This window comes from Hemitrygon akajei, chromosome 2 (genome assembly GCF_048418815.1).
Source record: "Hemitrygon akajei chromosome 2, sHemAka1.3, whole genome shotgun sequence".
NCBI classification, from domain to species: domain Eukaryota; kingdom Metazoa; phylum Chordata; class Chondrichthyes; order Myliobatiformes; family Dasyatidae; genus Hemitrygon; species Hemitrygon akajei.
In genome coordinates, this window is record NC_133125.1 from 6,881,567 (window position 1) to 6,894,722 (window position 13,156).

Sequence of the window (13,156 nt, forward strand, 5' to 3'; positions counted from 1 at the left end):
ATCCTCAACAATACTTCAGGCCCTTTGTCGACAATGCTCCTGGTAAATGTCACAAAAAGTGGGAAGGGAGACCCCGGTGATCTTCCGGATGCTTTTGGCTGTCCTGCAGTCCAAAGCCTTGCAGCTTCCATACCACACAAGAATGGAGCCAGACCGGACACTCTCGATGGTGCTCCCGTAGAAAGTTGTTAGAATGGTGGCAGGGAGTCTTCCATGCCTCACTCTCCTCAGAAAGTGAAGGGCAAGTGTAGGGCTCAAAATGTGTGTGGCGAGAGAGTGATGGGTGCCTGGAACAGGCTGTCAAGGGGTAGTGCTAGAAGCAGATACAAGACCATAAGACACAGGAGCAGAAACTAGGCCATTTGGCCCATTGAGTCTGCTCCTTCATTTAATCATGGCAGATCCTTTTTATCTCCTCCTCAACCCCACTTCCTCGCCTTCTCCCATAACCTTTTGATGTCACATCCAATCAAGAACCAATCAATCTCTGCCTTAAATACACCCAACGAACTGACCTTCACAGCTGCATGTGGCAAAAAATTCCACAAATTCTCCACCCTTCAGCCAAAGAAATTTCTCCATATTTCTGTTTTGAGTGGACACCACTCTATCCTGAGGCTGTGCCCTCTTGTCCTAGACTCTCCCACCATGGGAAACATCCTTTCCACATCTATTCTGTCTAGTCTTTTCAACATTCGAAAAGTTTCAATCAGATCTCCCCCCATCCTTCTAAATTCCAGCGAGTACAGAGCTAGAGCCATCAAACATTCCTCGTATGAGAATCCTTTCATTCCTGGAATCTGCCTTGCGAACTCCTCTGGACCCTCTCCAATGCCAGAACATCTTTTCTAAGATGAGGTGCCCAAAACTGTTCACAGTACTCAAGGTGAGGCCTCACCTGTGCCTTATAAATCCTTAGCATCACATCCCTGCTCTTGTATTCTAGATCTCTTGAAATGAATGTTAACATTGCATTTCCCTTCATCACCACCGACTCAACCTGCAAGTTAACCTTCAGGGTGTTCTGCACAAGTCTGACATAGCAGTATTTTAGTGGAGTAACGGAAATTACACTGGTATGAGAGAGGAATTGGCCAAAGTAAATTGGAAGGAGCTGCTGGCAGGGATGTCAGCAGAGCAGCAATGGTGTGTGTTTCTGGGGAAAATGGGGAAGGTGCAGGACATGTGTATCCCAAAAGTGAAGAAAAACTCAAATGACAAAATAGTACAACCGTGGCTAACAAGGGAAGTCAAAGCTAATGTTAAAACAAAAGAACCCTTACTTTAAGCTCCCTAATCACCTACGGTTCATTATATAACACCCAATCCAGTATAGCTGATCCCCTAGTAAGCTCAACGACAAACTTATCTAAAAAGCCATCTCTTAGGCATTCAACTAACTCACTCTCAAGATCCATTACCAACCTGATTTTCCCCAATCGACCTGCACATTAAAATCTCCCATGACTATCATAACATTGCCCTTTCGACATGCCTTTTCTATATCCTATTGTAATCTGTGATCCAACTCCCAGGCATTGTTGGGAGGCCTGTATATAACTGTCATCAACGTCCTTTTACCCTTGCAGTTTCTTAACTACGCACAAGGATTCAACATCTTCTGAAACTATGTCACATCTTCCTACTGATTTGATGCCATTCTTAACCAGTAGAGCCATGCCTCCCCCTCTATCTACCTACCTTCCTATCCCTCTGATACAATGTATAGATATGATAGAGGCATTTAAGAGGCTTCTAGATAGAGACATGAATATGCAGGTTGTGGAGGGATATGGATCATGTGCAGACAGAGGAATGTCAGTTTAACCTGGCAATGGGTTTGGTGTAGATATTGTGGACTGGAGGGACTGCTCCTGTGCTGGTCTATCACGTTATAGCTCTATAAGATGATGGTGAGACCACATCTGCATTTCTGGGCACCATACTATAAGAAGAGGTTGTCAGGGTGGAGGTGTAAGTCAGGCATTCCTTCTACTAGCATACACGTTACCCTTGGGCAAGGTGCAACCTAATTTGACATGATAAACCACGTCATACGACACAGCACATAATGATGATGACTTTTTAATCCAGGCAGCATCCTGGCAAACATCTTTTGTATCATTTTCAAAGCCTCCACATTCTTCCTCTAATGAGTACTTAGTTCCCTACCTATAAGAAAGATATCAATAAATTTAAAGAGTACAGAGAATATTTACAAGGATGTTGCTGGGGCTTGAAGACCTGAGTTATAGGGAAAGGTTGAAAAGGTTGGAACTTTATTCACATGAGCGCAGAAAAATGAGGGGAGATTTGATAGAGATATGAGGGGTATAGATAGGGTGAATGCATGCAAGCTTTTCCCTCTCAAGTTGGGTGAGACTAGAACTAGAGGTCATAGATAGATAGATACTTTATTCATCCCCATGGGGAAATTCAACCTTTTTTTTCCAATGTCCCATACACTTGTTGTAGCAAAAACTAATTACATACAATTCTTACCGTAACTCAGTAAAAATATGATATGCATCTAAATCACTAACTCAAAAAGCATTAATAATAGCTTTTAAAAAAAAAGTTCTTAAGTCCTGGCGGTTGAATTGTAAAGCCTAATGGCATTGGGGAGTATTAACCTCTTCATCCTGTCTGAGGAGCATTGCATCGATAGTAACCTGTCGCTGAAACTGCTTCTCTGTCTCTGGATGGTGCTATGTAGAGGATGTTCAGGGTTTTCCATAATTGACGGTAGCCTACTCAGCGCCCTTCGCTCAGCTACCGATGTTAAACTCTCCAGTACTTTGCCCACGACAGAGCCCGCCTTCCTTACCAGCTTATTAAGACGTGAGGCGTCCCTCTTCTTAATGCTACCTCCCCAACACGCCACCACAAAGAAGAGGGCGCTCTCCACAACTGACCTATAGAACATCTTCAGCATCTCACTACAGACATTGAATGACGCCAACCTTCTAAGGAAGTACAGTCGACATGGGTTAAGGAAGAAGGGTGAAATGATTAAGGTGAACCAGAGGGGAAATTTCTTCACTCAGAGAGTGGTGAGAGTGTGGAACAAGCTGCCAGTGGAAGTAGTGGATGCAGATTTGGTTTCAACATTTAAGAAAGGTTTGGATAAGTACATAGATGGGAGGGGTACGGAGGGCTATGGTCTGAGTGCAGGCTCACAGAGGGAAGAAGGACTTTACACCTCCTTTAGTAGAGTTGCATCTTAACCCCGCCATCTAAAGTGTCTATGACTCTCTATAATCTAAAAATTAAAATGTATTCACCGTGACAGGACAGTGTATGTTTCGCTAAGCTGTAGTACATTTCTGAATCCCATATTTGAAAAGGTTTATCTGGTCCTTAAGTGTCTCTGTTACATCCACTGCTGACAGTAAAGGTATTAAATACAATTTTTTGGTGCAAAATGCACAAAAGTTAAGATGGTATTAAAAGGAGCCGACACACACTTGCTACACTCTGACCTGCCACTTGTTCAGAACTAAATATAGACATCTGAAGACATTAACACAAATTACTTTGCAACTCGTCAGTATGTAATATTGATGAATCCCACAGTGTCCTGCATGAGAAGGTGAGCAGCAGCCTCTCAGTTGTTGCTGAGGGAACTAGAAATACCAGCTGATTATTAATTGATGATGCTATTATGAAACAACTTCTCTGTTTCCAAAAGGGTAGCAGAAGACTTTAAAATGACCTCTCTGCGGGCAGCAGGGCTAACCTTTCATGAGATGACTATGGAGGATCATATGTTGCAGTATCAGTTTCAGTGTGGAAGTTAGCACAGGACAGTAGTGGCACAGTGCTACAGCTGTTACTGATGCTCTCATCTAGTTACAACAATCCAGGTTCATTCCCAACCCGGAGTGGAGTCTGCATATTATTTGTGCACAGTAGGGTTTCCCCTGGGAGCTCCAGTTTCCATCTACCTCCCGGAGATATGGAGATTAGCAGTTTAGTTGGGCACCGTAAAGTGTCCTAATGTGGGAAGGTGATGGAAGAATTGGGGAACACTTGATAGGCACGTGAGAAAGAACACCCCCACGAGGACCTTTCCCACTTATTGCCTCCCAGCTTCTTACATCATCCCCCCTCCCCCTCCCCCTCCCACCTGGCTTCACCTATCACCTTCTAGCTCGTCCTCCTTCTCCTCCCCCCACCTTTTTATTCTGGCATCTACCCCCTGCCTTTCCAGTCCTGATGAGGAGTCTTGGCCAAAACAGCAACTGTTTATTCATCTCCATAGATTCTGCCTGACCTGCTGAGTTCCTCCAGCATTTTGTGCATGTTGCTCTTCAAGTTCCATTCGGATTGAACTATTTACCAGTGAGTGACTCAATGTTTTACTAAAGCCTGAACAACCTCAAAAATATGTGTCAACTCCAGGGTCAGGTTCCCATATTTGGATTCAGAATCTTTGGTCGCTATGTGGAGACAGTAGATTATAATAAATAAAAGAAATACTGCAAGTTGCAATAGAGAGACAGACCATAAGACAGAGGAGCAGAATTAGGCCATTTGGCCCATTAGGATTGCTCTGTTTCTAGACAGATAGAGGAATAGTGAGGTAAAGTTCATGGGTTTATGGACCATTCAGAAATCTGATGGAAGAGGCTGTTTGTAAAATGTTGAGTGTACGTTTTCAAGCTCCTCATCTCCTCCCTGATGGTAGTAAAAAGAAGGCGTGTCTCTGGTGGTGAGAGTCCCCAATAATGGATGCCACCTTCTTGAGGCACTACCTTTTGAAGAGATGGCCTCGACAGTGGAGAGGCCAGTGACCTTGAAGGAGTTGGCTGAATCTACAGCTCCTGTGCACTGAAGTATCCATTCTAGTGGTGATGCAGACAGTCAGAATGCTCTCCATGGTATATCTATAGAAATTTGCTTGAGTCTTTGATGACATATCAAATCTGCTCATACTCCTCATGAAATTCAACTGTATACTTTACTGTATACGGACTATATGGAGTGTCCAAAAAAGGGCAACACTCTGGTGAAGGGGCTTGTCATGTCTATTCTGGGGCTGCTCGCTCAACTTTGATCCCCACCGGACACTCAGCTCTCACCTGTGGTTCCAAGTAGTTATTTGCATGTGACAGCAGCTACACCCCGGTTCGACAGGCAGGCTAAACCAGGTGTGGGTAGCCAGTGGGCCTCCTACCCAGTGAGATAAGGACATGCCTGGCCTAGCATGTGAAGTTAACACCAGCAAACTAGGTAGATGAGATCAACAGTGAGATCCAATGGCCAGGAAAGTAGCTCTGCAACACTGCACAAGGAGAGTGAAGAGCATGATGAGGTATAGAAGTCATGGCCCCCAACTAGTGACAACCATTTGTACCACAGGACCTGGACCTTCAAGGTAGAGGGAATGGCATTGCTCTAGTGCAAAGGCTTATCCAATTGAAAAACTCTCCTGCACAAGTTTCCTGTCTTCATCTTACAACCGGCACCACGTGTCTAAACTGACTACTGTCAGATCAGAATTCAGATGAGTTTTAAATGTTATACTGGAACAGGTAACAACTGAAAAGACCAATATTCGAATACCCTGGCATCTTGCCAAAATAATTGGCAGGGCAAAACAAATTCAATCTTGCACAGGGATTCCAACCCTTTTTATGCTGTGGACCAATACCATTAAGCAGGGTGGACCCCAGTTTGGGAAGCATTAGGGCATTACCACCTATGGTTATTCTCAATGATCATTCAATTATGGAATGAGTCATCAACAGTGATTTCATCAGATGAGGTGAGAATGGTCACCCTCCTCATCTGGAGATCAACTGAGCAATTCTGGAACTTAGGTGCCCCAGTGCCATTGATAGTTGGTGTGGTATTGGAACCGGCAATGGGAGAGAGCGTGGAAAGGGATTGTGAGGACTTCTGAGGGAATCAATGCAATCTCCCTTCCACCCATCAGAGATATTTATCAGGAGCCCTGCCTACTCGGGGCTCTTAGCATTATCAGTGATCCCTCCCTTCCATCTAATAATCTCTTTACCCCTCTACCATCAGGCAGGAGGTACTGTAGCATTAGGTCAAGAACTGTTAGGATGAGAAACAGCTTCCTCCCCCAGGCTGTGAGACTACTGAATTCCCTGCTACAATCTAGGGCTCATCACATATGAAGTACCAATAGTGTTATACTGTTTACTCTTTAACGAGTTGTAAATACACCTTATTATTTGTTAATTTACTAGTGGTAATGTTACTTTATGTGTAATGTGTGTGAGTTATATGTACTGTGTTGGACACCTTGGTCCGGAGGAACATTGTTTCGTTTGGCGGTATACGTATAGTTAAATAATAATAACCTGAACTTGAAAGAACAGCTGCTGAGCATACTTGCACAGATGGATGGATGCAATTTCTGAATGTCAACTCTGTAAACACCATGATATCTCCATGGTTCAAAGTGGACTTATGATCCCAACTTTCTTGATATTCTTGACGTAATTGCTCAAGAAGGCGGCATTCATCGCTAATGACCCTCACCACCTGATCCATGCACTCTTCTGATCGCTACCATCATGGAAGAGGTACAGAAGGCTCCAAATGCAAACTCAACATTTTAGAAAAAGTTTATTTTCTTCTAATAAGGTTGGAACTAAGGCAGATCACTATCAATTGCACAGTGATCAGTTCCATGTAGAATTCCTCAGTTAATCATGCAGTTCTTGTCCATGTCAGTAAGACCCAAAAGATACCTGGCCTTCAGCAGATAAACAGAACTCTGCCATGAATGGTCCCAAGCTCAGGTGTGAAAGGAAGACGGCTGGTCATGGGACTAGCGACTTCATCCCGTTAAAAACCCAGAGCTACAGAAATGCCAACAGAGGCACAAAAGACCTCAACACTGGAGAGGAAGGATCTTCAAGGAAGGGCTACATCTGGTGACAACATAAAAGTCTGGCTCAGGATGGATCCTCTGCTGAGTGGCTGCCAGCGGCCTTTGCCCCCGTGGGCTGAAGAAGAAGGGAATAAGTGGTAAAATTCAATCCACACTTGGGAGCTGATCGATATCTTCACCAAGAAAGAACCTATGGCTACTGAGGATTTGAAATCCCCAAATTCCCACATACCAACCTTCATTGTATCTGGGCTACTATGGACATGGTCAATTTAAGAAGACCATAAGACACAGGAGCAGAATTGGGCCTATGGCCCATAGAATCTGCTCCACCTTTTCATCTCAACCCCATTCTCATACCCTCTCTCCATAACCTTGCAAACCCTGACTAATCAAGAATCTATTAACCTTCACCTTAAATACAGTCAATGACTTGGCTTCCACAGCCCACTGGGCCAGTGAATTCACCACCCTCTGGCTAAAGAAATTCCTCGTCCCCATTCTAAATGCACATCACTCTATTCTTATCTGCTCCTAGACTCCCCCACCATAGTAAACATCCTCTCCACTTCCACTCTACCAATGCCTTTCAACATTCAATAGGTTTCAATGAGATCCATCCTCATTCTTCTAAATTCCAGCAAATACAGACCCAAGGCCATCAATCTCTCCTCATATGATAAGCCTGTTATGTTGACAATAAATTTACTCTGAAGTTCGATCAGGATCACAAACACTCCAGATTCTGGAAATCCAGACTAACAGTCCTGATGAAGGGCATCGGCCCAAAACCAGCTTTTTATTCCTCTCCATAGATGCTGCCTGACCTGCTGAGTTTCTCCAGCATTTTTATGTGTTACGTATTGATCAGGATCCCCACATTAAACTTGTATAAGTCTACTATCATTAAGTTTTTTACTTATTTACGTTCCATTTGGAATAATCAATATTTCTAAGTGCTAACTTATTTTTGCAATTAATCATATTAATTTAAATGATGATTTTTGAACACAAAAGCTATAACAATCAAAATTAACAACAAATGAACAAAACATTTGCTACACTGTTAAAGACCATAATATATTGGAGCAGAATTAAACCAATCACCCCATCGAGTCTGCTCCACCATTCCATCATGGTTGATTTATTTTCCAACTCAACCCCATTTTCCTGCCTACTTCCCATAACCTTTGATGCCCTTACTAATCAAGAACCTCTCAGCTTCCGCTTTAATACTCCCAATGACTTGGCCTCCACAGGCAGCCATAGTAATGAATTCCACAGATTCACCCCCTCTGACTAAAGAAATTCTTCCTCATCTCTGTTCCAAAGGGACACACTCTTATTCTGAGGCTCTGCCCCCCAGTCCTAGACTCCCCCACTATAGGAAAGATCCTCTATATTGACCTTTCAATATTTGATAGGTTTCAATGAGACATCTCTTAATTCTTCTGAACTCTAGTGAGTACAGGCCCAGAGCCATCAAACTCCCCTCATACGTAACATATTCAATGATCTGCAACCTCCTATCAAGAGGCAACACTTCAACATATACGCATATGGCTGAATACGCACACGTCCATAGAATTTATGCATCTTTCCTTCAGACATTTCTAATCAAACATCCCTTTAATTTTTTTTTGTTTAAATGGTAAACAGCTTCAAAGTATAGGTAAACATTTTCAAAAAAAATCATGGATTCATAAATTAACAGCCATACCCATGCCAAAACATTTTAAAATATACATGTTTTCATTTCATTCAGAAAGCATGCTAGCCCAAATTACATTCCAAACCCCAACTCATTCCACTTTTGCATATTCAGCAGTTATCTAAAGGACAAGAAATAAAAACAAACTAAGTACCTTTTAATTGACAAAATAGTTTGTCCATTTTTTGTTTCTCAAATATGATTTAACCACAGTATCAAATCTACGAAATACAACATGGCACCACAGTAGCATAACAGTTAGCTCAACGCCATTGCAACTCTGGGCGTCAGAGTTCAGAGTCCAATCCTGCCATTTTCTGTAAGGAGTTTGTACATTCTCCCCGTGAAATGCATGGGTTTTCTATGGGTCCTCTGGTTTCCACCGGCAGTCAAAGGACGTACAGGCTAGTAGGCTAATTGGTCATTGTTAATGGTCCTGTGATTAGGCTACGGTTAAATAGATGGGTTGCTGGGCAGCGCAGCTTAAAGGGCTAAAAGGGCCTCCCGGTGCCGTATCTCAATGAATAAACAAGCAAACAAGCAAAGAACAGTACAGCTCGTTGCCCATGATGTTGTGTTGACCCTTTAAACTACTCCAAGATGATAGGCTGAAATTTTGGGGTACTTGGAGGCACATGATAAAATAGGCCAAAGTCAGCTTGGTTTTCTAAAGGGAAAATCTGACCTGACAGGTGCCTGAAAGAGGGACCACATTACTTCTATCCTGGCCTCTCTCCACTAACTACCAGTACAGTTTAGAATTGATTTTAAGGTTCTCCTGTTTGTTTATAAAGCCTTAAATGGACTGGCCCCACCCCTCCTATATCATAGACCCTCTAACCCCTTATTCTACTTCCTGGTCCCTCAGGTCAGCTGACTTGGGGCTCCAGGCTGCCCCGTGATCTAAATTTAAGTTCAGGGGTGACCGCGCCTTTGCTATTGTAGCCCCTAGACTGTGGAACAGCATTCCCCTCCCCATCAGATCTGCCCCCTCCATCGACTCTTTTAAGTCCAGGCTCAAAACTTACCTTTATTCACTAGCGTTTGAATCTTCCTGATGTGGCTGACTTTTGGCTTGTGCCTAGGCTCGTGTGTTGTTTATTTTGTGCCGATGAGCTGAGTGCCTTGTTGTTTATATCTGTGTTTCTTGTATTTGTGATTTTAGCTACCTGTTATGGTTTGTACAGCACTTTGGTCAACATGGGTTATTTTTAAAAGTGCTTTATAAATAAATTTGACTTGACTTGACAAATCTATTGGAATTCTTTGAGGAATGACAGGCAGGATAGACAGAGAGTCAGTGGATGTTGATTATTTGGATTTTCAGAAAGCCTTTAACAAGGTTCTGTACATGAGGCTGCTAAACAAAATAAGAGCCCATGGCATTACAGAAAGATACTAGCATGGAAGGAAAATTGGCAGACCTGCAGGAGGTAATGAGTGGGAATAAAAGGGGTTTTTTTCTATTTGACTTCCGGTGACTAGTGTGTTCTGCAGGGAGTTGGTGTTGGGACTGCTTCTTTTTACATTACAGGTGCCCCCCCTTTACAAAAGTAGAGTGTTCCTATGGAACCTTTCTTTAGCCAAAATGGCGTAAAGTGAAGAACCATTAATTTATATGGGAAAATTTTTCATAAAAGCGAAAATCCTCTCTGTAATGCGAAAACAGGTTACCAATGTATGTCTTTTGTAAAAGCGAAGTGGCATAAAGTGAACATTCGTAAAGCGGGGAAGACCTGTACATGTCAATGATTTGGATAAAGGAATTGATGGCTTTGTGGCCAAGTTTGCAGGCGATACAAAGATAAGTGGAAGGGGAGGTAGTGTTGAGGAAGCAGGGTGTCTGCAGAAGGACTCAGTCAGATTGGGGGAAATAGGCAAAGAAGTGACAAATGAAATAGAGTGCAGGGAAGTGCGTGGTCATGCACTTTGGCAGAAGGAATAAAGACATGGATTATGTTGGAAATGAGGAGAAAAATTGACAAATTGAAAGTGCAGAGAGACTGAAGAGTCCTCGGGCAGAATTCCCTAAAGGTTAACTTGCAGTTCTGAGTTGCTGGTGAAGAAGGCAAACGCAATGCGAGCATTCAAGAACATCATGCTGAGACTTCATAGGCCTTGGGTAGATGGCACTTGAAGTATCGTGAGCGGCTTTAGGCCCCTTATCTAACAAAGGGTGTGCAGACATTGGGGAGGAACAAAATGGTTCACCTTTGAGAGCCCATATAGCTCTGGACCTGTTCTCGTAGAAGAATGGGCGGGGGGGAGGGATCTCTTTGAAACGTATCAAATATTGAAAGGTCAGAACAGAGTAGATGTGGAGAGGATGCTTCCCACAGTGGGTGAGTTTACAACCAGTGGCCATAGCCGTAGAATTAGGGATGTCCATTTAGAACAAAGGTGAGAGTGAATCTGTGGAAATGGTTGCAAGAGATGGCGGTGGAGGGTATGTTAGAAGCAGAGGTTGATAGGTTCTTGATTAATTCAAGTATCAAATGTTACGGGGAGAAGGCGGGAGAATTGGGTTGAGAGGGAAAGTAAATCAGCCATAGTGGCATAGCAAAGCACTCGATGGGCCGAATGGCTTAATTCTGCTCCTAGGTCTTATGGTCTCTTAAATCGATCTAACCCTTCCCTCTACCATTGCCTAACGAAGGGTCTCGGCCCGAAACATCGACAGTGCTTCTCCTTATAGATGCTGCCTGGCCTGCTGTGTTCCACCAGCATTTTGTGTGTGTTGTTTGAATTTCCAGCATCTGCAGATTTCCTCGTGTTCCCTCTACCATTGCCCTCCATTTTTATATCATCCATGTATCTATTAAAGAATCTCTTAAACGTCCCTAATGTATCAGCCTCTACCCCCGCTCCACACTCCCGCCACTCTGTAAAAATCTTACTTCTGACGGCCCCTTACACTTTCCTTCCTACACCTTGAAGTTATGCCCCCTTGTGTTAAACGCAAGATCCTGACTTGTACAAGTTACACTGCAAAAGGATTCAATCAAGATGACATCAATAGGCAATCACAAATATAATCCATTTCACTCCGGGTGCCTGTGACGCTGCTTCATTGCACCTGTGCACATGACAATACACTCGACTCTTTGATAGCCAACATTCATATTTTGTTAGCATCACAATTTATGGTTGTATTGCGCTCGCTACGTTTGCAAATAAAAACATGCGGGCTAATTTCAAGCAATCCTTTCAAAATACAATAGTTTAGCTCCGAACTCCCGATTGTAAATTAGTTCTATGCCTTGATCAAAATTCTCATTGAAACCTATTGAATATTGAAAAGTCTAAATGTGGAGAGGATGTTTCCCATAGCGTGTGAGTCCAGGACCAGAGGGCACAGCCTCAGAATAGAGATGCCCGTTTAGAACAGAGAATAACCAGAGGGTAGTGAATCTGTGAAATTCATTGCTAGAGACTATCGTGGAGGCCAAGTCATTGGGTATACCTGTACTTAAAGCGGGGGTTAACAGTTTCTTGATTAGTAAGGGCGTCAAAAATTACTTGTTACTTGCTGCCACGTGAAACGTTCTCAGCACGACAGAGCTAAAAATCAAATGACACTTTAATCAACAAAATGCAGAAACGTCATGATTTCTGGAAATAAAATTTAAAAATTCTGACGTTTTGGGGCTTCTGATGTACAGCATTTGTAAGTCTGCACACGAGAAGCATTCCGCCTCCCCGTTACCCAGAGAGAGCATCCCTGTCTCCCGCACAATAACTGCACTCGCAGCTTGAATGGCATCCCAGATCAAAGCCAACAACCGCTGAACGAGCCCCACAAGGGTCGTACAGATCCCTCAGCAGGTGGAGTGACTGGTCTGAGTGAATTTGCCAACACGGGCTCATCCCGAGGTGAGCAATCGATGGAGTCGGGGTGAATTAAATTCACACCAACAGCGATCTGCAAAGGGACTCGCCAGAAACCAACCGGACCCCAGCTCGAGTCGCCGCGGCTGCAAACTCACTTGCAAAGGTCCGCCGCCCGCTCCCCGGCTCCGGGCAGAACCTGCCGCCGATCCCGCACGCGTGAACTCCCGTTCGACTGCCAGCAGCCCAAAGGCGAGACGGCCGCCCGCACACTGAAGGCGGACTGAGAGGAGCTCCCAGCTTCGCCTGAGCGCATGCGCCAGCCCTGGGGCGACAGCCTTCCTGCCCTCCCACACCTCCCAGGCAAACTGAGGCTTCCACCTGTTCATCTAACAATAATTACCCCTCAACCTTCAGGCTCTTGGACCAAAGGGGAATTATTGAGATACGGCACCCTTCCAACCCTACTAGCTATACTGCCCATCAACTCCCAATTTAACCCTAACCGGACAGTTTACAATGATCTACCACCCAGAGATCTTTGGACTGTGGGAGGAAACCAGTACACATTGTGAAAACCCACGTGGTCACGGGCAAATCGTACCAACTCCTTACAGGCAGGTGTTTAAACCCTGGCCACCTGAACTAACTACAAGATTACCATGCCACCATCATCAGGGACCCCCACCATCCAGGTCATGCTTTCTTCTCACTGCTGCCATCAGGAAGGAGGTACAGGAGTCTCA

General features: G+C 44.0%; 1 protein-coding gene across 1 annotated transcript in view; it reads right to left on the reverse strand.

Annotated features, from left to right (window-relative positions):
* The window catches only part of adgrv1 (adhesion G protein-coupled receptor V1), a 528,099-nt gene extending 515,470 nt beyond the window's left edge, over positions 1–12,629 (reverse strand). Inside the window, exon 1 of the mRNA XM_073066702.1 lies at positions 12,569–12,629. The gene's annotated coding sequence lies outside the window, so the exon portion shown is untranslated. The remainder of the gene's footprint in view (positions 1–12,568) is intronic.
* Between the last annotated feature and the right edge of the window lie 527 nt (positions 12,630–13,156).